Source organism: Anas platyrhynchos, chromosome 3 (genome assembly GCF_047663525.1).
Source record: "Anas platyrhynchos isolate ZD024472 breed Pekin duck chromosome 3, IASCAAS_PekinDuck_T2T, whole genome shotgun sequence".
Classification (NCBI taxonomy): Eukaryota; Metazoa; Chordata; class Aves; order Anseriformes; family Anatidae; genus Anas; species Anas platyrhynchos.
In genome coordinates, this window is record NC_092589.1 from 17,578,927 (window position 1) to 17,606,237 (window position 27,311).

Genomic DNA, 27,311 nt, shown 5'->3' on the forward strand with positions numbered 1-27,311 from the left:
TTCTGTAAAGACACTCTTGCATTGTGGTCCAAGGTGATTTTATTTTATTTTATTTATTTATTTACTGTCTTGAGTAAATACACAAAGAAAGAAAGCCTTAAAAAAATCAGAGGTTGTGTTTACCATTCTCTTACATTGAAAAACACAGACAAAACATCTGGCTGGTATTGTAAAATCTTAATGTAAAAATGTGAACAAAGCAGGTTATCCCAGGTGCCAGAAAAAAGTGAGATCCCATATCTTTCAAGGCAAGTATTGGATTGCTAAAGAGCAATCAAATAAAAGTTTGCTTTCCAAAGCCATCTCTAATATCACGTGCCTAGTTATCATTTGCCCATTTCTTTGCAGCCTGAGACCAGGTCCACTGGCTGTGAAGAACTGTGGTGCTTTCATCTCATAGTGTTATCTTTGTTATTAGCGTATGAAGGGATGCTTGTATTTTAGATTTGCTATACCTAAAGTCTACCAATTCATATTTGTGCAATCTCTCTCTAACCTTGTTTTTTCCATTTTAAAGCAAAACATTGGGTTGATTAACTATAATTAGAATGTCAAAGGGCAAAAATTATTGCCCAGTCATGAGCTTTGCGTTTACCTAAGTAACTTACTTATACCTATGCTGTAGCATATAAATAAAAGAATAATAATTGAGAGTTTTCTATTTCTAGAAGAACTATCAGCTTAGTAGAGATGGGGAAAAGCACAGATTATCTTTAGCAGTCTTTTGAAACTCCTGCATGTATTTACTGTGTGAGGTGACTATGGCCTCCTCCTATTGTCTTTGCAACAGACTTTGGGAACCTCTCTGAAGCATACTATGCTTTAGAGAAACATACATGATAACTATACAGAAAGTTCACTAGAATGAGCCTTGACCTTCTGAGAATTCCTCCTCTTTGTTCTCACTCTAAAATGGAGACACTAGAGGATTGACCTGAAATCCTGACATCTAGCAAGGTGTCAGATCTGCAGGATTTTTTTTTTTTATCACTGTTAGATAAATCTTGGAAATCTTGGAAATCTTGGAAAACTTCTAGGATATAATTGCTGAGAATCTATTTCAAATCAGAAGTTGAAAATCAGCATTTTCAAAAATACTCATGAGACCTAAGAATATATGTCATTAAAGTCATTGGAACGAAAGGGTCTTCAGAGAATTTTACACGGGTATGATATTGTGAAGCACTGTAGTTTTAAAAATAAAGGAGAACATAGAAATGGATATGTATATGTTTATGGATATGCCCATGTATATGCCCATGTATATGTTATATTTGAAAAATTATTTATTGGAATGAAGTTTTTCAATGACTGTATTAAATTAGCTATAATAAAAGTAGTAGAAGGATTGTGTCATTTGAAATTTCCGTCTTGCACCAAAGCCAGTAAGAATGACTTAGTTTTATATGAATAACCAGAAACAAGCCTAAGTTGTGAATAGCAGAAGGAGGAAAACTAGGAGAGAAGAATCTAATTCTCCTTGTTCTTTTCCATGCATTCTTTCATGCATTTCCATACATATTTTTCTAATAAATATGCATGAGCACTTGAATTAAATGCCTGTGTATATTTAAATACACAGTGCATAAATAACCTACCTGTGTTATACCGACTATAACACTGCAACACAGGTATAGTTATGATTTAATTGTGCTGGGATTCAGTTTTCCAATAAAATAGAAAGTGTTTTTTTTTTTTTTTTTTTGTCTGTTGTTGATCTTTTTTTAACCAGGAGGCTGTTAATTACTTGGATCTCCTCCAGTGACAAAATCTGGGACAGGTGTCTAAAGATAGGTTTGAAGTGTATTTTCAGCAGGGTTGTTGCAAAGAAAGAAAGTTTGAAACTATTGCTTTGCGCTAAAAAATTTAAATAGTCCTCACTAGCATGTTGAGGGTGTTTGTTCAGGATGTTTTAGAACATATCTCTGAGGGAGTTTACTCTTAACCTTCTTCATTCTATCAATGGAAGAGCAAATTACAAATTTGATTATAGTATTCTAATTTGTGCATGCCCTCTTTATTATTATGTTTACTTAAAGATGGTGTAAACCTAACAATGAAATCAAGCTTGTAACATATTCTAATTTGGAAAATTGTTACTTGATCATCTGAATTACACCTTTAGCATTAGTTTAGAAACATTTATTTTAAGTGATCATTTATCTCCAAAAAAAACAATTGCTAATATGAGAAATGTTTCAAAAAATGCATAATCTGCCTTGCTACCAGATGTTTAACAGTTCCAATACAAGTATTTTAAATTCTCAGATGTATAGGTATGGTTGTGTGTGTGTGATAGGTATGCACACCTGTGCTTCAAGAAAGGGGTGTTAATATGGTTTAGTCATCCAGAGATGCAGCTATTAATTTGCATGGCTATCACTTGACTTCTGTTATAGAAGTGCAGTAGCCTCCTGTGCAGTTTCTGTTGAGAGATCTAGTTCAAGAGGAAACATGTCTAGATATGTTCCATGTCTAAAAGTTGGGTTTTTCTACTGCCACTTTCTTCTCTTGTTGACAGAAAAAAAAAAAAAAAAAAAAAAAAAAAAAAAAAAAAGAAAGAAAGAAAAAGAAAAGAAAAAAAAAAAGAAAAAAAAAAGGACAGAGAGCTCTTAGAATTACTATAATCCTCCTTTTTCCCTCTTCTGACATGGTCTGCATCTATCTCCATGGCAAGTGGAAAAAGGCAGCAGCTTATTCATGCAGGGTTCCATTAATCACCATGAGCACGTCTGTGCTTGGCTTTTTCACCAACTTCTAAAGCCCTTAGGTAATTCTGTCAGTGATTCCTATCTATGCTTTTTTTCTCTCCTCTTCTGCCATTAGAGAGAAAGTCATTAGACAGAAAGGTAGGTATATGAGTGCATGTCATCGTCTTTCACAAGCGCTGTATTGTTGCAGCCTCAAACTTCCACCTTTTCTGTGGTGAGGAACAAAATAGAGTTCAATGAAGACATTGCTTCAAAGAGCTTAGAAATCTTGTTAAATTGCTCTATCTGGCAATGCTGGTAATATTGCAAACTGGCATTCTCCAACACAGCAAAAGTAACAACTGCTCTACTAGTGAAGATGAGAAGAATAGATTTCCATCAATAGACTTAAAACACTTTTAAAATTTATTTTAATTATAAATTATGCCATGTTACTATCTTTCATTGTTAAAGTGAAAGATTTTATATACCAAAATGTAATATTTTGTCTGCCTGATTTATGGAGTCAGCAGTTTTTGTGTCTTCCCTGTTTGGGTCATTTATTTTAAAATTTAAGTATTTTAGTATTTTGGAAGCATAAAAAGAGTATTGTGTGCTTTTTTTTTTTTTTTTTTTTTTTTTTTATGATTACAGCTGGTTTTGAAATTGAGTATGGGAAGTGCTTGTGGAGGAGAAGGGCAGTAGGGCATTTCAGATCTTAGAGCTTCATCATTCCAGAAAAGCCTGTTAAGCTACAGGATACTAGCTATTGAAGCTAAACTGGGATCGCTCAAGTGGGGTGAATTACTAATTAAACTAAGCTACAGATATCATTGGTTTACTGAAGTAGGTGAAGTGGTGAGGATTGTTCTGTTAGTAAACATCCTAAGGTTTGAAAGAAGGAATCAGACTGATGTGGAAGCATTTTGAAGCATTGTCCTAACCCTCCTCTAAGGGAAGCTAGGGAAAACATCCCTCCCCATAATTCCAGTGAGAGAGGAGTGACAATCTTACCTAGTATATTGTAAATGTACAAAAGTAGAAAGAAATCATTAAACTCAGGGTAAGGCTGTGTTTGGAATAATCTTATTCCATTTAATATTATTATAAAAAATACTATAGAGAAAATGTAAATTGGTAAGATGAAAACTGTGACAGAAAAGCATGGGAATCTATTTTAAAAGATGTAGTAATGTTACCTGAAAAAGTATGGTATGATTAAAGATAGACAGTATAAATACTTGCCATGTATGTTACACTTAATTAGTCAGAAATACTCTGAAGATGTAGCAGTACTGGCATGATAGATTAATCAGTATTGTATTTAGATTTTCAATATGTGTTTGTAGATCCTTCAGGGCCATGATTAATGACTGAGGTGTTTCCTCATATGAGAGGAAACACATTATTTCTCATAGAAAATTGGGTTTTGGATCATGAATAAATTCAGCTTGTGCTCTTTGTTCCAACTATTTATATATTACATCTATTATAATATATATTGCAGGAAAGACATTTTTTCATTAGAAACTTTTTCCATAGAATGATATGAACAAAGATCAACTGAAAGCTTTTGTGAGTTTTTATCTGTAACTTTTTGGTTCAAAGATTGTCTTGGTTGAAAAGAACATCAATGCTTTCCCATTTTCTTGTCTATGTGTTCAGCTTTGTCTACGGTATGATATACTTTCATAAACTAGGGAAATATTGAATATCTCAAAATGAAGTGTTGATTTTTGTGTTCAAAAATATTCTGAGCAATATCTGAAATATATTCTGAAATCAAGTGGTGTGCATTTCCAGCTTGAAGCTCATGGAAAATTCTGCAAAAGTCCCGTCAGATTACTCCCTATCCATTTTTGGAGCTTTTTTTGCAAACTATAAAGGACTATTATTCCTGCTCCCCTCCCTCTGTCTCTTAGTTATACAAATGCAGTATTCTTCTGCACCAGGTTTTTAATAGCTGACTCTTAAGGTCTATTATACATGTGCATGATATATAGAAATTTTAATTTATGAAAGTATAATGACCTTCCTTCAAGTGAACAGAAATAATTCAGAGTAAAGCCAGGAAGAGGATCAGACATCTGTGTATGAGTATAACAGAGAAAAAGTGCAGTCTTAAGATAAATGAATTCATTATTCTTTTTTGAATACTTCACATGTCTTAGCATTAATGGAAATGGAAAGTCAATTGAAAGATTCCTATTGATTAGTTGTATTTGGATCAATGCCTAGAGAGTTCAATGTACTTTCACTGAGACTGATGGTCCCTTTTATTTTAGTGGTTTGTATCAGGTTGTAATTAATTTTCCCAGGAAGAGTTTAATAATCTTAGAACGTATATCCCAGGATAATGTTTCTTCTAATAATCTTTTAAATATAGAATTCCTTGTTATTATATGTGTATCTGTGCAATGCGAAGATTTGTTAAGGCTAGTGGTGGCTTGTGTTTATGTGAAATGGTAATGACTAAAATCTACTTACTTACTTGCAGGAAGGCCTTAAAAAATGAAAAGAAAGAAAAAGAAAAAAGGCGATCTAAGTTCCAGGAATCTGATCTTTTTGAAGTGTTAAGCATGTGCATCAGTGGCTAGAGTTGATGGAAGCAAACATAGCAACCTCTGTTAATCAGGCTATCATCATATAAGCTCAGTGTATATCAGGAATAAATCACTTAGGAGCTCTGGGAAGAAGACCGTTATGTTTAACATGCTTATGATGTTTAATATTCTGCCACTTTGAGCAACAACATGGGTGATGTTATCTAAGCCAGAATTCTACTAATATTGATGCTTATTTTGTTTAGATACATGGTAGTTAATTCTGATTTTGTTGATGTTTTTCTGTTAACATATGCATATGGTAAACACTATAGGTAGTTAAACTGTTATGCACAGTGTTCTTTTTCTTTGTGGGGAACATCAAAAAAAATAGCATCAGATTATGTGTAAATGTTAAAACTGAAGAAAAATTCCTAGGAAAGGAGCATTTGCAGCCTTGCTTATGGGGTTTGAATAATGAAAAGCACTACAGTCAAAGAATCATTTGTGGGACTAGACAGGCAGGTGAGAATGCAATTCAGTGTACACAAACTTAAGTTAATTAGAATAGGAGCAATGAATTAATCTAGGGAATTTATGCTAAATGGAGCAATCATTTACCTCACTGATCAGGTTAAAGATCTAAGTCTGTAGGAAAGAAAATAAATAAACCACTGAAATGGTCAAGCTATGCCTGGAAATTATTCAATTAAGTTATTGTTTTGTATTAGCAAAGACATAGATTTAAAAAAAAAAAAACAAAAAAAAACTCTGAAAAGAGATTTTATGATATAAGCATTTAGTTAATGCCTCATCTTGAGTATTCTCCGCTCTCTGTCATCCAAATGGTACTATTTCTCAAATAACATTGACCTTTTATTTTTCCCAAGCAGGATTTAACACTGAGCAACAGTGGTCAGTTCTTGCTGTGAACAGGCAAAATTGCTGATAGAAGGCTGTGGAAATGTGCTAATTCTGTCACAGAACAGACTTATATATTACTGTCTCAAAAATATGAATGGGATTTGGACAGAGGATATAATTGAACAGCTTGCCTGTGACTGCCATCATGAAGTGCAAGGAGAAATCTCGATGCTGGCATGAAAACTCCATCGTAGCAGCATGGCAGCTCTCATCTCTGAGAGCCCACAAACATGACTGAGGGAAGCAACTCCTTTCATTGTCTTACTCTGTGGGTCAACAAAATGCTCTGGCCCTCAACACTGATGAATCTCCTGAGGCGTTCTGGCCCAGGTTTAGAGTCTGAGGTTGAGGAGATACTTAAAACACTTCTGGTGAGCTATACATGCATTTATTAATAAAATTATCTGATAACAATATGGAAAGAACTGTATGCAGCCATGGAGTCATATGAAATAGGCTTACAGACCAGATCATGGACTCTCTGATCCCTTCTGATGTTGCATATCTCAGGATTATACTGTAAATTGAATCCATCTGTTGTCTGAACTGTGTAAGATCCAAAGCTATGTCACTGAATTTGATGACAAATCTTCGTTTGACTTTACTGCTACAAACTGCACACACATAGGGCCTAAAGTACATCATGAGGAAAGAATTTAAATATTGAACTTAATTCTTCTGGGGCTTTGTACAACTTTAAAAAAATACATACTAGGGTTAGAGGGGCTTGGGGCTGAGTCATGTTATACTCAAAACAAAAGATGCACGTTTTTGAGAAGTGAAATAGACTAATTTGGAGAGGCAAGCAAAAGAGCAAGCATGTGTAATCAACATAAGGAAGCTTATGATCTCTTCATAAAGTATCTTTTATTTTTGACATTGTTACTCTAAAAACTCTGAAGTACTGTCAGATTACTTCCAGTAATTACTTCCAAAGATTCTTTCTTTCTCTCCCCTTTTCCCTTGTTTTCTAAGTATTTCTTCTATCATGTCCTCAAACACAAATTCACAAATGCCTGTGCATTTTATTCAGTCCCAACAAATTCTTGTAAAGCAGGTGGCAACCTCTAAGTGTCTCAGTGATTACATACCTTTACCTTCCCACATAATGAGACACTGTATAGCTAACGGAGCAGAGGGTTCACTATAAATGGTGGCTGTGTAATGTATGCATGTGGAAGACCTTCTTGAGCAGGACCGTTAGTTGGTTCAGTCTAATAAAGAACAAAACAAATAAGCATGTGGCCACAATTAGGAGACGTATCCTTTCTTGTCTAGGTTGCTTATGTATAAATAGCAAATTTCTGAATTCAGAAAGGAGGATGAGAATATTCATAAATAAATAGTCCATTGTTCCTCCATAGCAGCCTCTTACCTAGCTGCCATTATATTTTCCTACTGATATTTTGATTGTCTAAATGTTTTTTAGTATGCTACAGTCTTAAAGGAATAGACCTTAAGTTATTCTTATTAAAACTGGCACTACCTATCTCAGTCTAACTAGGTTCATCTAATCCAAAATGCCTTACACACTGGTTGCTAACCAACATCCTTGCATATGAAAGTTATAGATATTTTAATAACTTGGCATTAACTCTTCCAGAACATTGCCTTGCATAAAAAGAGCTGATGAAAAATTTAGCAGACATTTTAGCAACCTTATTAAGTTTTAAAGAACTCAATAGCTGTTTGCAACAGTTGAGAAGTTGACTGAAACCTGACTGTTCAGCACAGAATCAAAGGAAATTATTGTGATTGTTGGGACAACAAAAGCTCTGGAAGATTGAAGGTCACTTCCAAGAGCTAGCCACTCACGTCCACCTATCCTGCATGGATACTTTTCTGTTTATTTTAACTATTGTATATGTTATTATGCATATACTGTTTGCTGTATCTAGTAATACTATGGAGTCAGCCCTGATATTTCCTGGCTTGTTACTGTCTAGTTCTCTTCTAATTTTAGAGAAGCACAAAAAGTTTTACACTTCCTCCTCCTTCCTGCAAGTCATGTGTGGGGGTGTTAGGGGTCAAACCCAAGTGGAATGAGTAGGTACCCAGGGTGTTAGAGGCCATCGCTTTGCAGGTTGTAGGCGCTTTGGGCTGACAATGTGTGATTTTGAAAAAATAAGGACAGATGTGAGCAATGGCATCAGTTTCAGTGTATCCTAGACTATGCTTTTAGTTCTTGAGGGCAGTCTGAATAAAGGAGTGACTATCAGATTGCTGTGACCCACTGAAAGAGGGCCAGGTTTGCACAGTACAGAATCAAGGTGTTTCTGAGGACTAATAGCCAGAACCCAAGATAAGGCATATTATCTCCATGTCTTTTAAATTTATGAGCTCTAAATGAGAATAAGGATTTACTTATGCAGCAGCACAAAGTACTGGTGTAGCAGTTTTTCAATAAACATGCAGTATGAACAATATCATTTTTAATACCAGTCAACAAGATTAGCCTGTAAATGCAGGACAAGGCAAGTGGAAAGCACAGCTGGTAGCCTGAACATATTCTGATCCTAACTCCAATTAATTCTCATTCTGACACTTCTGCTATTAATTTATCTGAAGAAACTACAGAAATACGAGTAAGTATAAGCAGGATCTATATCTGGCTAGAAAACTCCTGCTGGAAGGTGAAAGGTACAGAGATAATTTCACAAAACCTGCTACTTTGCTTCAGGCATTTGTTTAAGTAAACAAAGGTATTATAGTTAATCAACTTGTGCTAATAAGTAAAGTTTGTCTTAATACTATTCAGGTTTTGTGAGAAACTACCTTAATTGTAATTCATAATTAGTTAATTAGACCGCTTATATGATACAGGTTATGCTCTCTGATGCCTGAGTTTCATCACCAAACCGGAAACTCATTTTACTGTTTAGTTAGTCTTTTCTTTTCTTTTTTTTTTTTTCCCTTCTAGTTTTATCATCTCTGAGCCTTTCCCACTTCTCAGTTATGCCACCGGGGAGTAAAATCATTGAATATAATCTGGTGTACCAAAGGGCAGAACTGGACACACTGGGTCTGATTCTTACTTTCATCCAGTTTAGCTACCTCACATTTGTAGTCTCTTGACAGTAACTCGTTGCACCAGGGAAATAGAGCTACAGCAGGGAATTTGGATTTCCCAAAACCCAGGGTAACAATTGTATCTTCATTCTTTTTTTTCATTTTCTTCATCACTTCATCATTTTCTTCTTTTCTTTTTTATTCTTCCTTTTTTTTTTTTTCTTTTTCTTTTTATGGGGGGGGGGTGGTCCTTTGGGGATCCAGGAGTTGGACTCAATGATCCGTGTGAGTCCCTTCCACCTCAGATATTCTATGATCTGCTTTTCAATAAAGTGCCTATGCTGATTAATGATTTTTATCTCTTAACCAAGCTTGACATGCTTGACACTAAAGCGTCTCTACAGCTGGTGTAACAGTACATGCTTTCCCAGAGCTGAATAGCCTTTTCCTTTCTCTCCCCAACAACGATCATGGGTGTGCAATGCTTGCCTTCCTTATGAATCTTACTGTGATTCTTCCTGTTTGACACTGTGCTGCTGCCACTATTAAGTCTCTTGTTTTTTTCCTTGTTTGTATGTTTTCATTTTTGTTTCACTTAGATCAGGCTGGTCCCAAGCATTTCTGCAGCAGTAACAGTCATGCTAAGGGTTTAACAAACCGATATTGTCAGTGTTCTGGTGATTTATGCTTAGTGTATAACAATTGCACTAACAACTGGTGAGTTCTCCTGTTAAGTGTTTAAGGAAGCTTAAATGTCTTTCTGTTCATGAAACCCATTTGCTCTGAAGAATCTTATGCTCCAGAGGGTGAGATTAGCTCAAGGAACGACTCATGAATTCCTTGTTTTCTGATAATTACCTAGCTTACACTGAATAAGGTGTGCCAAGAAAAAAAAGAGGTCCTTCAGTTTTGCCATTTCTCTCTGAAATTAGCCAGAAGTCTTCAGAGCATCAGCATGAACCTATTAACACATCTTTAACTCCTTGTGCTAGAATTTGTAGCTGATATTATGTATTCGATAAGGGACCAAATGTAAGCCCAGGTATTCTGTTGTGGAGATGTAAATTGTGTTGCTGCTGTAGCATTGTACATTCTCTGTGGTCTAAGAAATGCTACTCATACAGGACTGGTTTTATGCATTTTCTGCTGGGGGAGAGAACTGTTGGGTCAGGTACTCCTCTTTATCCTAGGCTTTCTGGATTCAAGGGGAGGGGTTGAAGCATTACAGCCTCAAGGACCTCATCGTACTCCCCTTTGGGGCTGGAGTCTCTTGTAATTCTCTGTTCAGCCCTCAACCTTGGTGGACTCACAACTTAACTGACTATGCACTGAAAGCTATAGATTGTTTTTTATTATTTTGTTTCTTATCCCGAAGCCTTATAGTTCCCCATACAAGGTTTCTTTCCTGACACAGTGAATTTTAGGGAACAACAGAGTTCCTGGGGGAAAAGTTGCCAGCCTTTTTCTTGCATAGCAGATGGAGTTTTTAAGGCTCACTGTGGATTATGTAGCAGTGCCTTCTCATTTAGGGACAAGCACAAAGAGCATTATCATACATGAAGTTACTTTACAGTAACTTCTACCAATTAAAATAAAAAGTGAAAAGATTATGCTATAGAGACTTAATAACCACTCAGCATATTTGATAATGTCACTGCTGTTGGTATCATATTCACCACTATGTTTAATAGCTGAACAGATGCAGCTCAGTAGAGCACCACATGGTATGTAGCAGCAGGGAGTCCCATTTGACAAGTTGGTTTTGTTTTATTTCCTTTCCAGAGAGCCTTCCCTGTTATCCCAAGTTTCTGTAGTGTTTTGATTTGTTATTCAGCAAGCAGAAAAGGGCAAAGGGACTCTGTATTGCTTGTTTTCAAAGAAAGAGACTTTTTGACTTTTTAGTGAAACCACAACAAAATTCCTAAAAACGATACTGTAAGGAGTGTTTTAATGTAAAATTGTCAGCCTTTGATTTGAAAAGGGTTTATTTTTAGCAGTTGATGTGTATCTGCATGCGGAGGTTGCTTGTAGGATAGAAGCTATGTTGTTTTTTGGAGGTGGTTTGAAGGTTTAGGTTTGAGTTTTGTTTTTTTAATTGCAAGATTTTGTGTACATGTCTGCAAGTCACTTTGCTCAGTGAGCAACAGCTCTTGTCTGTAATAGTACCATGGGATGTTGCAGTCGTTTGTTGCTTTGTTGTTTGCTCTCTGTGGATCAATTCATAAGAACATTTTGTGAAACTTTCCAATCTTCTAATTGCTTGTCTGGAAAAACACCTGAGTATATAGTTAGAGGCTAAAATAGGATGGCTATACACTTACTCTATTCAAAAAAAAAAAAAAAAAAAAGTAAAACCAGTACAATACAGAGTAGGTAATGAAACCCTGGAAATATGGTTTGGGTATTTGTTTCCAGGAAACATATAATAAAGACGAGAACAAGTCTGAAAGTGTTGCAAGAATTATGTGATCCATCCCATCCATATTGCCTGGTCCATAAAACAAAACAAAACACCTTGGTTATACTTCCTATTCCTTGTTAATGTGGTTATACAGTTATAGGGAAGGGCATTTTCAAGGCCTAAACTCATGGGCAATGACTTACTCAGAGCTAAAACATGACCACAGGTCTGTGTTTAATGATATTTAAGACTTCTAGATTTCTATTCCTAATCTACATTTTAAAAGTTTTGCTGGGTATTTAAATTATTTAATCCTTAAGATGTTGACTTTCTTTTCTTCTTTCTTGCTTTTCACTGCACTTTCAAACTCAAGAAACACAGGCATGTCTCCTTGTCACAGCTGTAGTAGGGTACATGATGACAACAAGCTGTGCTAGTGGGGGAGGAGGGGAGACAGAGGTTTCAAGCACCGTGGAGAACTGATTAAAATTCAAAATAATCTTGATAAAGGGGAGAAATAGTCTGAAATCAGGAAGATGAATTTCTACAAAGGAAAGTACAGAGATGGAAAAATCAAATGCACAGCTATAAAATAGGGAATAATTGTGGCCAAGAAGCAGTTCTGCAGAAAAGATTGGGAAGTTACAGCTGATTGCAATTTGCTGCAAGAAAAGACAGGAATTGGTCTGGGATGTATTGACAACAGGTGGAATAACAGAGAAGGCAAAGAAGTTAATTGTTTATTCAGTCTGCTGGGACCTTAGCTGGAGAAGCATGTCCAGTTTTGGGTGATCTGCTTAGAAAAGGAGGTAAGCAAATTAGGTAGATAGTGAAGGAAACTCTGGTTTAATTAACATCTTGTTCTAAATAATATAGTGAAAGAAAGTACTGTTTTCTTCATAAATAAGAAGACATAGAATGACTGGATGTCAGCCTTTTAATATATCCAGGTTGTATATATTGAAAGTATATGTAATATATATAAAGAATATGTAATATATATGTATGAAGTATATAGTAACAGTTTGTCAAGATAACATAAGGAATGGTTGGTTTAATTTGAAACAGCGTTATCAGGACCTCCCACCCACTGATGTAAATCTCCCCTCTTTCAGTATAAAACTATTCCCCCTTGTCCTGTCATTATCTGACTGAGCAAAAAGTTACTCTCAATCTTTTTTTTATAAACCCCCTTTAAAGCTGTGATAAGGTCACCCCCAAGCCTTCTCTTTGTCAGGCTGAACAGACACAGCCTTTCTTCATAGGAGAGGTGCTCCAGCCCTCTGATCAACTTTATTCCCCCTCTGAACCCGTTCTAACAGATCAACATCCTTCTTGTGCTGGGGGCCCCAGACTACTTGGACACGGTCATGTAGGTAGGCTCTGTCAATTTATGCTTTCAAGATCATTACATTCATATCAGTAATGGGAATGCCACGTAGACTAGTTTGGTATATTTTTCCTAAAGTTATCCTACAGGTACTTACTATTTCCAGTATGGATGTAGTGAGGATCCTTTAAGTGGCACAGTCCTGCTTATTTTTCAGTTTTTTAACTGGAAGACTTAGGTCCAGGAGTGACTTAAGGTGAATGTTTAGATCTCAGCACAGTGAGGTTCCCTGTCTTCATTTCTAAAGATACTTTCCAGCAGCTCCCTTTCTCCCTTTTCTGTGTTTTCTTTTAGTACCTGTTGGTTTTATTGTCGACAAGGTGTAAAACTACAGCAGCACAAGGCAGCACAAGCCACTTTCCATTTGCTGTATCCACATCCCCTCATGTTTAATGCTAGCCAGTCAGTGATCTAGAAATCAAGTTAAACTTGTACATCGGAGAACTGTTCACCCTCCAAGCAAAGGGACTGTTAATGTGTTCTTCGCTAGATGCTGGCACAGGCCTCCTGTTAAGCTTGTAAAAAAGGTGGTGGTGATGTAACTAACTTTGCCTCCTCGCCCACCTCTCAAATGTTAGCAAGTGTTTGCTTTGGTGCTGTGTGGGAGTAGTGAGGTAATTCAAACTGTCCTGGTGTTAAATCCAAAGTAACCCAAATTCAAAACTCAATTATGTTGCAAGAATAGTGTACAATGGAGGTGAATTTACTTTTCAGGTTTTTGAGCTATGTGACCAGTTCATTGGCTGCAAATATAGCCATGCAGCTGATGTGAAATGTTGATTTAAGTTTTCCTGTCACAGTAGTGTATGCAGATTATCTAAAAGATTTTTTTAAAAAAAAAAAAAAAAAGTTCATAAATCACTGGCATTAACCTTTTCTGTTTCCTTTCTAAAAATGAGTCTCTGTTAACATTAGTAATTATGTATGTTAAGGCTTTTTAATGCTTTTAGCAGAATGTTGATTAAAAAAAAATCTCCTTTAGCTATTAATGGCTATCACAATTTAGTGTTCATATTAGTTTAAGCTCAATACACTTGAAGTATATGTAAGGTATTATGATTTTGCCATTGTTATCTGGGACTAAATCTGGAATCTCTGCCTTTGCCTTTATTGGTGGGCTGTATTATGGGGTTCCCTCTGACATGAAGGCAAAGTAAGTATTGCCCTGAGCATAAGTCATGTTGCATCTTTAAAAACTTGTGAAGTGAAAATGAAGCAACTTGGGGTTTGAGTTAGCATTTTGCAGTGACAGCTATTGTGGTCTATTTAGATGTGAATTGGAAGCATTGCTCTTTTCCTTGCCACATGCAGAGCAAGATGAGCATGCTTTTGTGATGAGGACGGTAAAACTCCCCTAGTTCTGTTACCCTGTCCTTTAATTATACTTCCTACCCCCCGTTCTCTAACTTCAGTTGTGCAGCTTCATCCAACTATTTTGCACTTCTGCAGTCACAAAGGTAGGTCATGGATTTACTTTGTTACCTCAAAATGTAAATTAATACAGGCTGATAATGTGTGTCCTTTCATTGAGCTGGAAGAAAAAATGATGAATAAAATCACTGCTGTGAGTATGTCAGGATGGTCATTTTATCTGTCTTGTAATGGAAGTGTTGTTCAGCATTTCTAATTAACATATTAATCTTCACTATCCCCTGAGACAGGTGTAATATTGGGAATACTAGTGCATGACAAATTTATTTACATTTGACCCTCAGAGCTACTGGTTGCAAACAGTTCTGGTTTGCTGGAAAACCTAATTGGTTCCCAATAGTTTCTTCTTTTCTCAAATATGAAAATATTTGAAAGATTGTTGCTGTGTTTTTCCAATAGCATAGAGAAATGTTAAAAATCTAGACAGAGAAATTGTCTTGTGTGAATCATGTTCTCCCACACACGTGCTACACATGAAGTGGTTATCAAAAACATTCCATGCATCATTACTATTTTTTTAAATTATAAGTGAGATTAATTTCTGCATCTGAATTTTGCACATTTATACTTTGGAGTGCTTTTTTTTTAATTGCTTTTTCAGCATTATCTTGCAAGAGAATTCCTAACCACAAGCAAATAACTTAGCTGTGATGAGTGCACAGAAAGTGCCGAATATTCCTGGAAGCGTTCATTCTTTCTTCAAGATGTGGAGAAGGCAGTAAAGTCTTTCCTCCATCCCACCCCACTAGGCTTCTCTGTGGGTGTGAGTGGTTCTGAGCTATGCTAAATTGTGCAATAAATGCGAAAAACTGGTACTCATCTCTCTTGCCCTACAGAGTCCCTTTGGTCCTACTGATAGCAGCGTTTTGACTCCTAAGGCATAAAACCAGCCCAACTGATTACTAAGGAAGGTAGAAGGCTTTTTGTCTACTATTTGGCTGGCTCAGTTATTATAAATGTGCAGGGTAGAATGCTGATATGTTGGTGTTTAGTTTTCTTGTGTTTGAAGGATATGCACTCATCTCAGGAAAAACATTACATAGGTTTTCAAACTGTTTTTTATTATTAATTTATTTATTTATTTTTTATCTAATACAAGTTAAAAACACAAAATCTTACCCTTCTAGGTGCAAGGCAAGGGTTACATGTTTAATAGTTGGGTGTACTAACGCCTGCTGTCCATGTATTTCCATTCACCACCAGGAATCAGATTCAGGAGAAAGATCAAACATCTGATCCAGGTAGTAGTATTGTGTAAGTTAGAAAATGTTTTTCCAGTTTTATTTCTCAATGGAAACTGGAAGCTGGAAAAATGTAAGGGTTGATTAGAATTTACAAGCGAAGGTGAAAGAACTCCTTCTTTGGCACCACTCATCAGTTGGTGCTGACTTCTGAGGGACTTGAGAAATCTGGATTTCAATTCTTTACCGACCTAGTTCACATAGGGAACTGATCCAGACTCACACATTTTAGCTTGAAGACTTTAAATGTCATCTTCTGACTTGCCTTGGTGAGTGAGTCTTCTTTTTTTTTTTCTTCAGTATTTCTAAAACTGTGAAAGGTTGCTGTTGTTATACATCAGGAAGGAAATAGTTTTCCAAAGTTTTTATTTATTTAGTGTTTGTGAAAGAAATTTGTTTTCTAGGCAATCTTGGTAAAAATGTACTTCTTATATACGGATGACAAAATTGTTGTTGTTATTACATGATCTTTATAGTCCTAAATGTTGTTGCTTTGTTTCTTAACCAAAGTCATAGTGTTGCTAAACTCCAACCATAGTGTTACTCCACGTGGCAAAGGTTACACTTTTGAAAGTTGGCTGAAGTGTTTTAGAATCAAAATTCAGGATGGAGATTTACTTTATTTCTTGGTAAAATAAATGTAAAGTCCTAATTGTTGTTTCTAAAATTCCTTACAAGTGCAGGAGGCAAGGAACTTGGAGAGCACTGCAACAGTTGCACATCATCAGGTACATATAAAAAGAAAAATGTCACAGTACACCAGCTCTTAACCTGAAACATGGCATACTTGCACTTCCTAGAACCCACTGTACATTTACAAATGCCAAAAACTTTTCTAAATCCCTCTATACCACGGAATTTAGTATGTTTCCATAGCACAATTGAATAAATCAGGATAAGTGACAAGGGACTTGATGATAAAGCACCATAGTGATGGAAAAGACAGAGCAATTAGGTGAAACATTCTCTGATACATTGTAGTGGGTATTTTCCCTTAGCTGTAAGACAGAATTATGTATTTTGCAGTACTAATTTCAGCCACCTAAGATATGTTAAATCTGTATTATGTATCATATTTCTTTGATTTATTAAAACCTTCTGCAAAACTTAAGCAATGTAATGATCCTCTGTATCACTCATTTGTTATAAAACTTCCAGGAGATCTAGCAATTCTAACCAAAAAGGAATGCATTAGGAACATTAGTACATATTTGAAAGATATATATTTTTTTAAGACTTTTATGGTTTAACAATAAATAACTTAAAAGCCAGCTGCAACTCCCTGTTTTATTCCCAGTTCATAACAAATTCATTTTATAAGTAGTTTAAGGTTCTAACATTAGATAGAGAACTAAGTCGTTTTTTGTTTCTACTGACTATCTGCAATTAAGATGACATTTCTGATGGTGTACGTGTAGATGGAGAAAACATGCATCACTATTCATGCAGAACATTTTGGTCAATGTTCCCTCACCTTACACACTCAGAGTAATATAAAATAAATAGCTGTGGGTTCCAAGTGGAGAATCTTTTAATGGCTGATATTAAATCTGATGGTTTCTTGATAATGCAAAATATCTTTTGGTGGAGAAGGTCAATGAACATGCATCATCATATTTTTTTCTAATTTCCGAGATATTTCCACTGCAACATATACTCAGTGCAAAACAGCAATCTTTTATTATGAACCTCTGTATGTGAGCACTTACAGCTTTTAATAAATGTAATCTTTAAAGCAGAAACAAGCTTACATTATAACTCTTTCCACATTTAGAGAAATAAATAAGTGATTCCAGCATTAGGGTTAGGTAATCCAGAGGGTCAGTTGACCAACATGCAGCTTCTTAGTTTAAGATACTAATCTTAGTGTTAAATGGAAATAAGAAGTCAAAGAAGTTTCTAGTGTTGCATCACTGCTCTGTTCACTTCTTTAAATTATTTTTTTAAATCTTAAAACCATTTACTTGTATTCTCTGTTATTAAAAAATTAGTCTTTTTAATGAATGCAAGAAATGCAATTGTAAGAAATTGCATACAAATAATAGAACTAGACAGAAAGCATTGTTGAATGTTTTTTCTTTTTTTCTTTTCCTTCATAAGATGCAAGATTATGAATTTGTTCCAGTTTCTGTTGCTGTTCTGAGCAGTAGAAGCTAATTCCAGTTTCTGTCTTAGAATAAATTTAGAAAGCATAGCTCATGCCAAAAGCAGATCTCTGTGGCTTGTTATGTTGGCATAAAATTAGCATGATATTATTAAAATATGAATTCATATTATTCTATATTATTGCCTCTTCATCATGTTTTAAACCTTTTCTGGAATGTCTTGAAGTCTAGGAGCTTATTGTTTGTGTGTTGTTTTTTGTTTGTTTGAATATTACTTCAATTTTTCATTTTTTTTTTAAAGGAATTCATTTTAAGTTGAATCTTCTGATATTGGAAACAAAACTGTTGTGGCAAGGCTGTAGGAAGAGGAATGACCAGAAAAAAAAAAAAAGATGCCTGGCCACATCTCAGTAAACAACTTAGCAGGAAGTGCTTTCTCACTGCAGAAGTACAGTTCTGAAACATTTCTAACACTTGTGTGACTTTGAGGATCATTCATTAATAAAACAAAGTGCAGGGTAAAAATGTATTGAGCTTCATGTTTAAATGCAATATTTATTTAAATATACAAATCTAGAGCCTTCGCTGGGATCTTCTTTGTTCTGGGTATATGCGTGAATCCTTCACTTGTATGATAAGAACCAAATGGGTGTACTTCTTTTAAGATCTGTCCTGTGATTCTTATTGAAAAACACAAATGAATCTTTAATTCACACCTTTGGCTTCTGCAAAAAATATTCTGAGGAAAAGATGTCAGAGTTGATTGCTAGAAAATTTGTTGAAACTGCATTATATGTCAAAATTAATATATTGGATGACATTTTCTATTATTTTCACAAGGTCCATTCAGTTTAATTATAATGTACCACTCAATTATACCATTCTATTTATGCTAATTTTCAAATTATTCTTTCTTTTGCTTTAATAGCTGTATATGAGTCATAGAAAGCACACCTAATTAATACCTCTGCTCATTGCTACAATTAAACATTAATCAGATTTGATTTTAGGAGTAATGTGCTACCAGTCTTGTAATCTTCTGAGTTACAACCTGATAAAAATTTCATTACCCTAGTTATAAAGTTCTCAATGGAGAGGGAATTTCCATTTAGTGCATTTAATACATAGTAGTGACTTACATATAAATTTCACACTCCTACATCTCTATAGATAAATTGGTTAGAAAGTCACAAATAGTGACTAAAAAAAACCAAAAACAACTGACCTTCTGGAGTTGGGGTTGAGTTTTAAAAAATATTCAGTTGTGTGCCAGTCAGAGTGATCTAACTTTAGCAATGGATGATTATTCGTATTAACACGAGCATGACAGCGTTTAGTCAGTCCACAGCTTCCTCACAAGAGGGAGGGGAGGGGCAGGCACTGATCTCTTCTGTCTGGTGACCAGCGATAGGACACAAGGGAAAGGCATGAAGCTGAGTCAGGAGGTTTAGGTTGGATATTAGGAGAAGCTTCTTCACCAAGAGTGTGGTTGGGCACTGGAACAGGCTCCCCAGGGAAATGGTCATGGCACCAAACCTGCTGGAGTTTGGAAACTATATAGGCAACACTCTCAGACATAAGGTTTAATTTTAGGTAGTTCTTTGTTGAGCCAGGAGTTGGACTCAATGATCTTTGTGAATTTTGACGAGGGGTATTCTATTCTGCTTATTCAACAAATTTCCTTATTCCCTTTCTGTTTAGAAGGGAAAGTCAGTAGATATGAGCATAGAGCAATGCATGAACTTTCAAAATCCACCTTAGCATTGAGTTTCACAAAGTTGATACAAGCAGTATCAACTGGTTAGTTTGGTCTCTTTTTTTTTTTTTTTTTCTCTCTTGAGGATTGATTGGAAAAGAACCAACAATGTATCCTGGCCCGTTAAAATAGACAAATCTCCGACCTATTAAACAGTGATGCTCTAGAGTTACTCACTTCCAGCAGTGTAGACACATGGCATCTTGGGGCTGTGTGCTGTTCTGCTTTGGTACTTTCTCCCCTCCGCTACCACCAATTCCTAGACTTGGAGAAGGACTTGGTAAGTCAAGAGATTTATGACGAAGTGGAAAGGTGCGAATTAATTTTATCATGTCCCTGAAACTTGTCTCTATTAACTTGCTTTCAACAGTGAAAAAGCCTTTTCAAATCCTAGGAAGTTCAGAGTAACATGATGGAATGAGCTCTGTGTCATAGGTTAGCTCTCCTAGATCATATACAGCTTAGAGGTGTTAGATTTTTTTTATTATTTTTATTTTTTCATTAAAGAGCTAAACCCCATCTCTTTGTTCAGTAAAGAAGCCAAAGAAAAGTTGATCTAGGCAAGGGCACAGTGAAGATGGTAAATAATCTGTTAGAACAGCTGTTGGTTGAACTGGAGAGAGTCCAACTTTTATTCTTAGTTGATTAAGCTTATTGCGTTGCCAGAGCTAATTTGTTTAAAGCTTTGGCATTTCTAATTTACACAATAAGTTTGTTTGTGGAATATCTAATATTGATACTGATGGGGGGGGGGGGGGGGGAATATATATATATATATATATATATATATATACATATAAAGAGTTATGAAGATATTATTTCCCTCAAATGAACATGCAAGCGACTGGGTCAGAGCTACCGCAAACACAAACAGTAGCCTGTTTAAAGGGTGGGTCATGCTTTGCCCCTGTTCTGCTTGTGCAGAAAGGATGAAGGTTCCTTTCCCCTCAGGGATGTTCTTGAGTCAGAAGGCATTGGTGAGGTCTATTATGAATAGGGTATGAAGGGAAGGTCTGAGAGTCCTTCAGCATTATGTGCTGGACCTCTGCTCTGTCAAGGACTTTTGGGATTTGGAGAAGTTTAAACAAGCATGAATAAAGTGGTGGATCCTGAGCTGCTGGATGCAAATGCACTCGCTCTTCTACCATGGCAAAAGAAAGACTTATTTGAGGACACTGTGATTTTAAGCCAAGCAATGTGTTTCTGCTCTGTTTCTTGCAGGGAGATGAATTGTATATGTATCAGTGTTGCCATAAAGACCAGACAGGCTGTGGATTGACAAAAATGATCTAACACGTAATCCTGAAATGTCCCCAAAAACTGTGCAATTTCCTTAAGTCTATAGGGAGAATGCTGAATGTGTATTATGCAGTTGTCCAGAATACATAATGTAAGTTAAGCAATAATTGTATTGCTATTTTGTATCATACTTGAAAGGTATGTCCATTGTCACTTGTTTTGCTTTTTCCCCTTACGTTTTACATGCTGGGCACTTATCTTTCTAAGAGATGGTTGCAAATAATTCCCTTCTGCTGTATTTCTATGTAATATCCACGGTTAATTGCTAATTTTTGTCAAGGTTCTATTACTTTATCCTTCAGGTACTACATCACTTGTGATTATATTGCTGTTGTACTTGCCATCAGATCTCTAAGCCCTATAAACCTTCATAAAGGTTTATATTTGCTTTTTCCCCAAAGACTTTAATGAAGGATTCTACTGCAGAGTCATAAAGAGGTGTAAGAATGTTTTTAAGTGGAAGAAAATGAATTGATGCTTTTACCTGTTAAATGCAGTTTGGAATAAAGGGGTATAATATCATTCAGGACAACAAATCCAAACAGTCATTTGGCCTATACTTTCAAAGACAGAGCTCTGAATTAATTTCCTTCCAAATCCCTCCCCCAGAACTGCATATTTTAGTAGTACTTCTCCTGCTTATTTTGAATAGCTGTGGGCACAGCGTAGGGCTTTCAGGAAGTAAAAATTTAATATTACAGTCAGCTCTTGTTTCAGGCTGATATGGTATAGACTCATGCATTGTTCAGAGGTTTTCTGCTACGTTTCTTGTCATTATTGTTAACAAAAAAAAATCTGTATCCATTTTTTTTTTTTACCAACCCAAACAGAAAGGAAGAACTTAGTACTTAAATTTGTAATGGACAGTTCTTTATGGCAGTTCCTGAACTGAAAATATTCTTGTGCTTTTCTGTCAGTTTATTGGCTTGAACAGCATTAATATACTAAAGCAGTATTGTTTTGTTCTCAGTTCAGCCAAGCTGCTACCCTGAAAGTATGTATCAAATGTCTTTCTTAAAAATTTCTTTCTATGTGTGAGCTACCTGGAAAATCCAGGACATATTTTTTGCAGTGAGTTCTTAAAAGAAGAAATAGGTGTACTTGCGAAGTTTTCTTCCACTTTTGAACAACTCCATGGTAAATTTTAGCAACATTTTAATGGCAACGAATTATAAGCTTGTATTTTCAATTTACTGGAAAATTAGGGTGATCTTTAGATGTACTTTTTAAAAAGACATTCTTAATGAGAATAAAGCTTTCAGAACACTTAAATATTTGTATAAGAAAAAATGGTTATTAATAAGGAGAGATTTTGTCTGTTACTGCTGTTGTGTTTTTAGAGCATCTGCTCTGGTGGGGTCATAAATAAGAAGCCGATGTTACTCATACACGTAATTTTTCTGAATGATCTCCCTAGAAAGATTTGTTCTTCTTGCTCAGAAAATGAATACATTTGCTTCTGAGCTTTGAGAGGTCATATGAGTTTACATGCTAATATTAGCATGTAAACTCAAGAATGTGAATAGTTTTTATGTTTTGGGGTTGTTTTTTGTTTTGTTGTTTGTTCTTTATTTAGATGGGAACCCTGTTTTAGATTAATGTAGCAGAAGTCTAAGTTATCAACGGTAGTAAATTCTTGCCTTTTCCTTTTTTTTTTTTTTTTTTTTGGTGAAAATCATCAGCTCAGTAATAGAGGGAGACACTGGTAGAAAGGTGAGGAAAACTCAGATATTATCCATTCTGTTTGGCAGTAGCTGAACAGTCTGTAAGCATTTTAACATTTTGGCCTTCTGGTCATCTTGTGCACAACTTCAGTATAGGGAAGACATCTGCTGTCCTTTATTGATATGGCAGGACGTAAAACAGTAGGAGAAACAGGAAAATAAAATGTTTTGAGAGGCTTCTGGAGTACAGGTGGAACCTGTTGACATGGGAGGGAATGAGGGACATTGAGGACGAATTGCTAAGAAATAATGTCTTTGTTACTTGTGCTTACAAAACAGTCTGAAGATCCAGAAATCCTATCAAAAAATCCTAAACCCAAACCAGCTTTCCTTGTTTTCTTCTTTTCAGTATGGCAAAATCTTTTATTTCTGTGCCAGCAAGGACACTGAATATTCTTCTGATAAAGCAGCACACACTAATAAGAGCAGAAATCCCACAGTGCATTCCACATTGAAGTATTAGTTTATGTTTGTGAAACTTAGCAACAATTGTAAGCTAATTCATTACACAAATTCAGCTGCATTCAGTTCTACCCCACCAGCTATGCATCTCTTCTAATTTCCTTTGGGGATCACACCTAGCCCAGCTTGTACCAAACTACCAGGTAATTTTAAACATGGTTTTACAAAGGGACTAAACTCAAGTAAGCACTAACTTACTAAACTTAGTAAGCACTAACTAAGAATGATAAATGAAAGTTTGCTATTCGAGAAGGAAAGATGGGCATCTGCCTTAGGTCATTGCAGAGGTGACTAAGAGTCCCTGATGCTTCTTGAATCTTGAAAACAGCAGATAGACTTGACATATATGAAGATGAGGGGAAAAACAAACAAACAAACAAAAAAAAGGCAGTAGTTTCAAATGGGTTAAAATACCTTCTAAAATTCAGTGGTTTTAGGGTGCATCCGCATTTCTTAAGTAGCTTGGATTGTGTCCACCTGTGATTGTAATAGCTTGAATGATAGCAAAAGTTGGTCAATATACAGTACTATGTGTAGTGCTCAGATGCAAAAATTACCATGTTCTCATAGCTGGTCAAGGCTATGCTAGCCATAAGAATATTATTATGTTGGAAGGCTATATTGTGCAGCAGGGAGGCAAATTAATGAGGCAGATTCAGTGTGATTTCAAGCACCTGACAAAATTGGCTTATAACTGCAGAAAGAATATTAGTTATGTATGAAGTTCTTCCAGCTAAAAATAATAGTTCATAGAGTTCCCCAGTGCTTGGATCCAGCGATATATTGCTGTGATATACTCTAGTAGACTTTCTGCATTAGAAGAAAAGCTTCTAGATTATATTGTTTATTGGTGCATATTTCTCTGGCTAAACCAAAATATTTATAGCAAAATGTAATGAGTGGATTATCATTCATAAAATATGCAGTCATAAAAATGAGATAGTGGGAATATTAGTAACATTCAGCTGTAGAAAGGCTGTCTCTTAATGGTTTCCTCTTTCTCTAGTCATTATCACTGCAGCTGTGAATTATAGTATTACATTTCAGTGGATTCACTAAAAGAATTCATCCAGATAAAAAATAATAATTAAAAAAAGCATATTTTTTTCTTTTCCCTAGTAATTACGATTACATTTCTGACCAAGGCACACAGAAATTGCCATGGAAGTTTGACTCTATTACCGTAGCTGTTATGTGTTATAGAAGAGAAATTGATACTCATGTAATAGTTATAAAATCAGTTTATTTAATTTTGTAGATCCAAATTCTCCTTACATTTAGGCATAAGTAAACATTGCATATGAGCATGCTTGCTGAAGTGAACTCATATTGCTACTGGACTATTTGTATAACTAATCATCTTGAGTTACTTCCTTTTGAAACTGGCATACTTGCTCAAGTAAGTGTCACACCATTGTTACTTATTTTGTCTTAGTTATTATGTTTGAGATCTATTTCTGTTATTATCTTTAGATTTGTCATTAACTTCTAAATATTTGTGCTTTCCCACAACCCTTTTTTGCAAAAATAAAGCAGAAACTGAACCAAAGCATCTTCATTTATGGGAATGACTCATTCATTCGTAATTTTAATATAAGTAACAACAAGACTAAGGATACTGTCCTATTTTTGAAAATGTTATAAAGGTATAAAATGAAAAGAAACATAGAGATGAGGCATATGCTTTCCAGAAAGCCTCCTAAGTGTCTGAGGAAGTTATATTTTGTTTTTCTGAAGTGGCCTTTGGAGATTTTCAGGGATGCAAAGGCTTTCAATGAGTTGCAACTTAATTTTATTTTTTTTTTTGGTGGTCTCTTTGAAAGCCTTGCTGTCACAAATCTGGGAGCTGTTGATGCTAAAGGGATTTATGCCCATGAGAGCCCTAGTAACCCTTCCTGATACAAGTATTTTGAAAATCATAGTCTGAATTTCAAAAATGTCCTATACCTGCATATAACAAGCAATAATGGTGAGACAGCATTAACAAAAATGAGAACATAATGTATGTAAACAGATAGAAGTATACAGCTTTTTAAGTATGTGAATAAATGAATATGTAATATCAGTTATTGTACGCTGCTCTATGATCAACTTGGATTAGATGATTTTTGTGGGCATATAGCAGATGTTCCTTGTGAATATAAATATAAAATGCTTTGGAAATTGTTACATGCTCAGTGAACAATTAGGAAAAACAGTAGATAAAACAGTAGACCTTTTTTAGGAAAAATGAGTAAGAGGAGGCCCATACTTGGTTTTCTTGTGGAGTATGTCGATGTGGCTGATGGAAGAAATTAGGATACGTGGAAGGGAATAAATCCTGGTGACTACAGAAGTTGGTAATCATGTGGCCGGAGCTGAAGGACCTATGTAGCTGTGTCCCCTAGTAGTTAAATAATTTGTTAATGCATATGAATTTTGTCCATCTCTATTCAATTTGAGTCTTATTTTCAGGGGAAGCATCCTGTTTTATTTATGATTTTGAAAACTTCAATATTTGTAGTGTTACTTTGGAGCTGTCTTGAAACATATGAAGTATACTGGTTTACTTCAACTGAGTTAGGCATTAAAAGTCTTAGAACTGGTATGCAACCTTGGCATATCAGATTATTTTACATATAATTGTTTTTGTGCTAGGTGCTTTCTTATGTGACTTAAAGTTGAAATAAAAAAATAAGTGGACAAAAAGCTATTTTAAGAGTTGTTCTCACCATATGGAGAGAACTTTCCTGGTGAGCACAACTCACCATAACTCTCCTTCCATTGATAAAATGCAGGCACTCATTATGGTTCCACTGGTTTTTGGCAAGCCCAGCAGAAAGGGGCTGAAATGCAGGTTGCTCTCGAATGACTTCCTTGCTTAGGTTTTTGTGTGGCTACACCAAACTTGCTGAAGTCAGAATTTATCTTGGGAATGTACAGGTTTTGTCTTCACCTGCATGGTATATGTTGCTCAAGTAGAGGGTGCAATTTCTGGTTGATGCTAATGAAGGAACAGATCCTTGTCCTGTCATGAAGCTGATAGACTTGAAGTTAGGCAGACAAAGCAGACTTGGCAGACAAAGTCTCGAGTTTTTCTTCTGTCTTACTCAGATGAATAATCCAAATTCTCCCAAATTTCTTATTATACGTGTTCTCGTTGTCAAACTAATGATGTGTCAGGCTGCTTTCAGTTTTCACTATTTTATCTAACTAATGAATTAAATTTTAACTTGAGCAGGGTCTGAAAGTTTTTTTCTTCAAACAGATATTTCTCTGGCTTTCTCTTCACCTACTAATTCATGCTTTATTTTTTTTCATACTGCATTTCTGAATTTGTATGCATTAACACTTCCAGCAGATCTATGGTGGCAATGCTGAGGGATTTTTAACTATTAACATGCAAACAGCCAACGGTTGGACACAGAAAATATCTTTGTTCCATTAGTGTTTGTTCTGCCACTGGTGTAGCTTTTAGGGTACGGAGGACATGTGTAGCTGTAAGCTAATGAGAGGTTAGGTAGATTTAGAGCAGCTGTGGTGACAGCATGGATGTTTATTTATTGATGAAAAAACTCAGGAGGAAATGTTGTGGAATAGAAAATCAGCTCAGCTTAAGTCAGTGTTGCAGGAGAACGGTATGTGTTGTGATACGTGCAGTGGTGTGTCCCAGCAGAGCCTGACTTGTCTCTGCAAGGTCACAGCCTCTGACAGATTTAGTAGGAACTCCCTGACTCCCAGACTCATGGCCTTGTCCAAACTTAAGTTATATGAGCAGTTTTCACTTAGATTGCAGATTTACTCTCCTCATCAACTGTAGACAAGTGGGGATTTGGCTGAAGTGATGTTGGTTTTGGTATCACTTCGTAGTCCCTATTTGACATATCAGCTACACCTGCGTTAGTAAGTAATGCAGCTCAAGAACAGCAGATTTTTAGAGAGGAGTGGTTGATGCAGCAGACCCATTCCAACACGGTATGTATTTCAGCAGATTTTTTCTCCAGGCTAGGATTAGTCTGTTTTATTCTGTTGACTGATATCGTTCTTACCAAAGCATTCTTATGAGAATTTTGTATCAGTGTAAGGTGAAGGATTTTGTGTAATTATTTTTATGAGCAATGGCAGCTTACTTTCTGACATATGTTGTTTTAAGGTTTTTGACATGTGGTCAAAATCAGTCTACAGTTAACATATGTCTTGCAGTGTTTTGCAGGTATTGTGGTAATGAGAATGTTTTAAACTCTAACAAAGATCAAGTGACACTAATGTTCATAATCAGATCCGGGATTAAATTCAAATCCTTGTATTGAGGCAAAGTGCACCCCTACCAGCACAGAAGAACAATGGTAATTATTAC

General features: G+C 35.6%; 1 protein-coding gene across 36 annotated transcripts in view; it reads left to right on the plus strand.

Annotated features, from left to right (window-relative positions):
• NRXN1 (neurexin 1) overlaps positions 1-27,311 on the plus strand; it is a 709,571-nt gene that overhangs the window by 491,642 nt on the left and 190,618 nt on the right. Inside the window, exon 1 of one of the 36 annotated variants that reach the window (XM_038175984.2) lies at positions 12,282-12,376. The exons of the other annotated variants lie outside the window; for them this stretch is intronic. The gene's annotated coding sequence lies outside the window, so the exon portion shown is untranslated. Of the gene's footprint in view, positions 1-12,281; positions 12,377-27,311 lie in introns of those variants that run through there. 36 annotated transcript variants of the gene reach the window in all.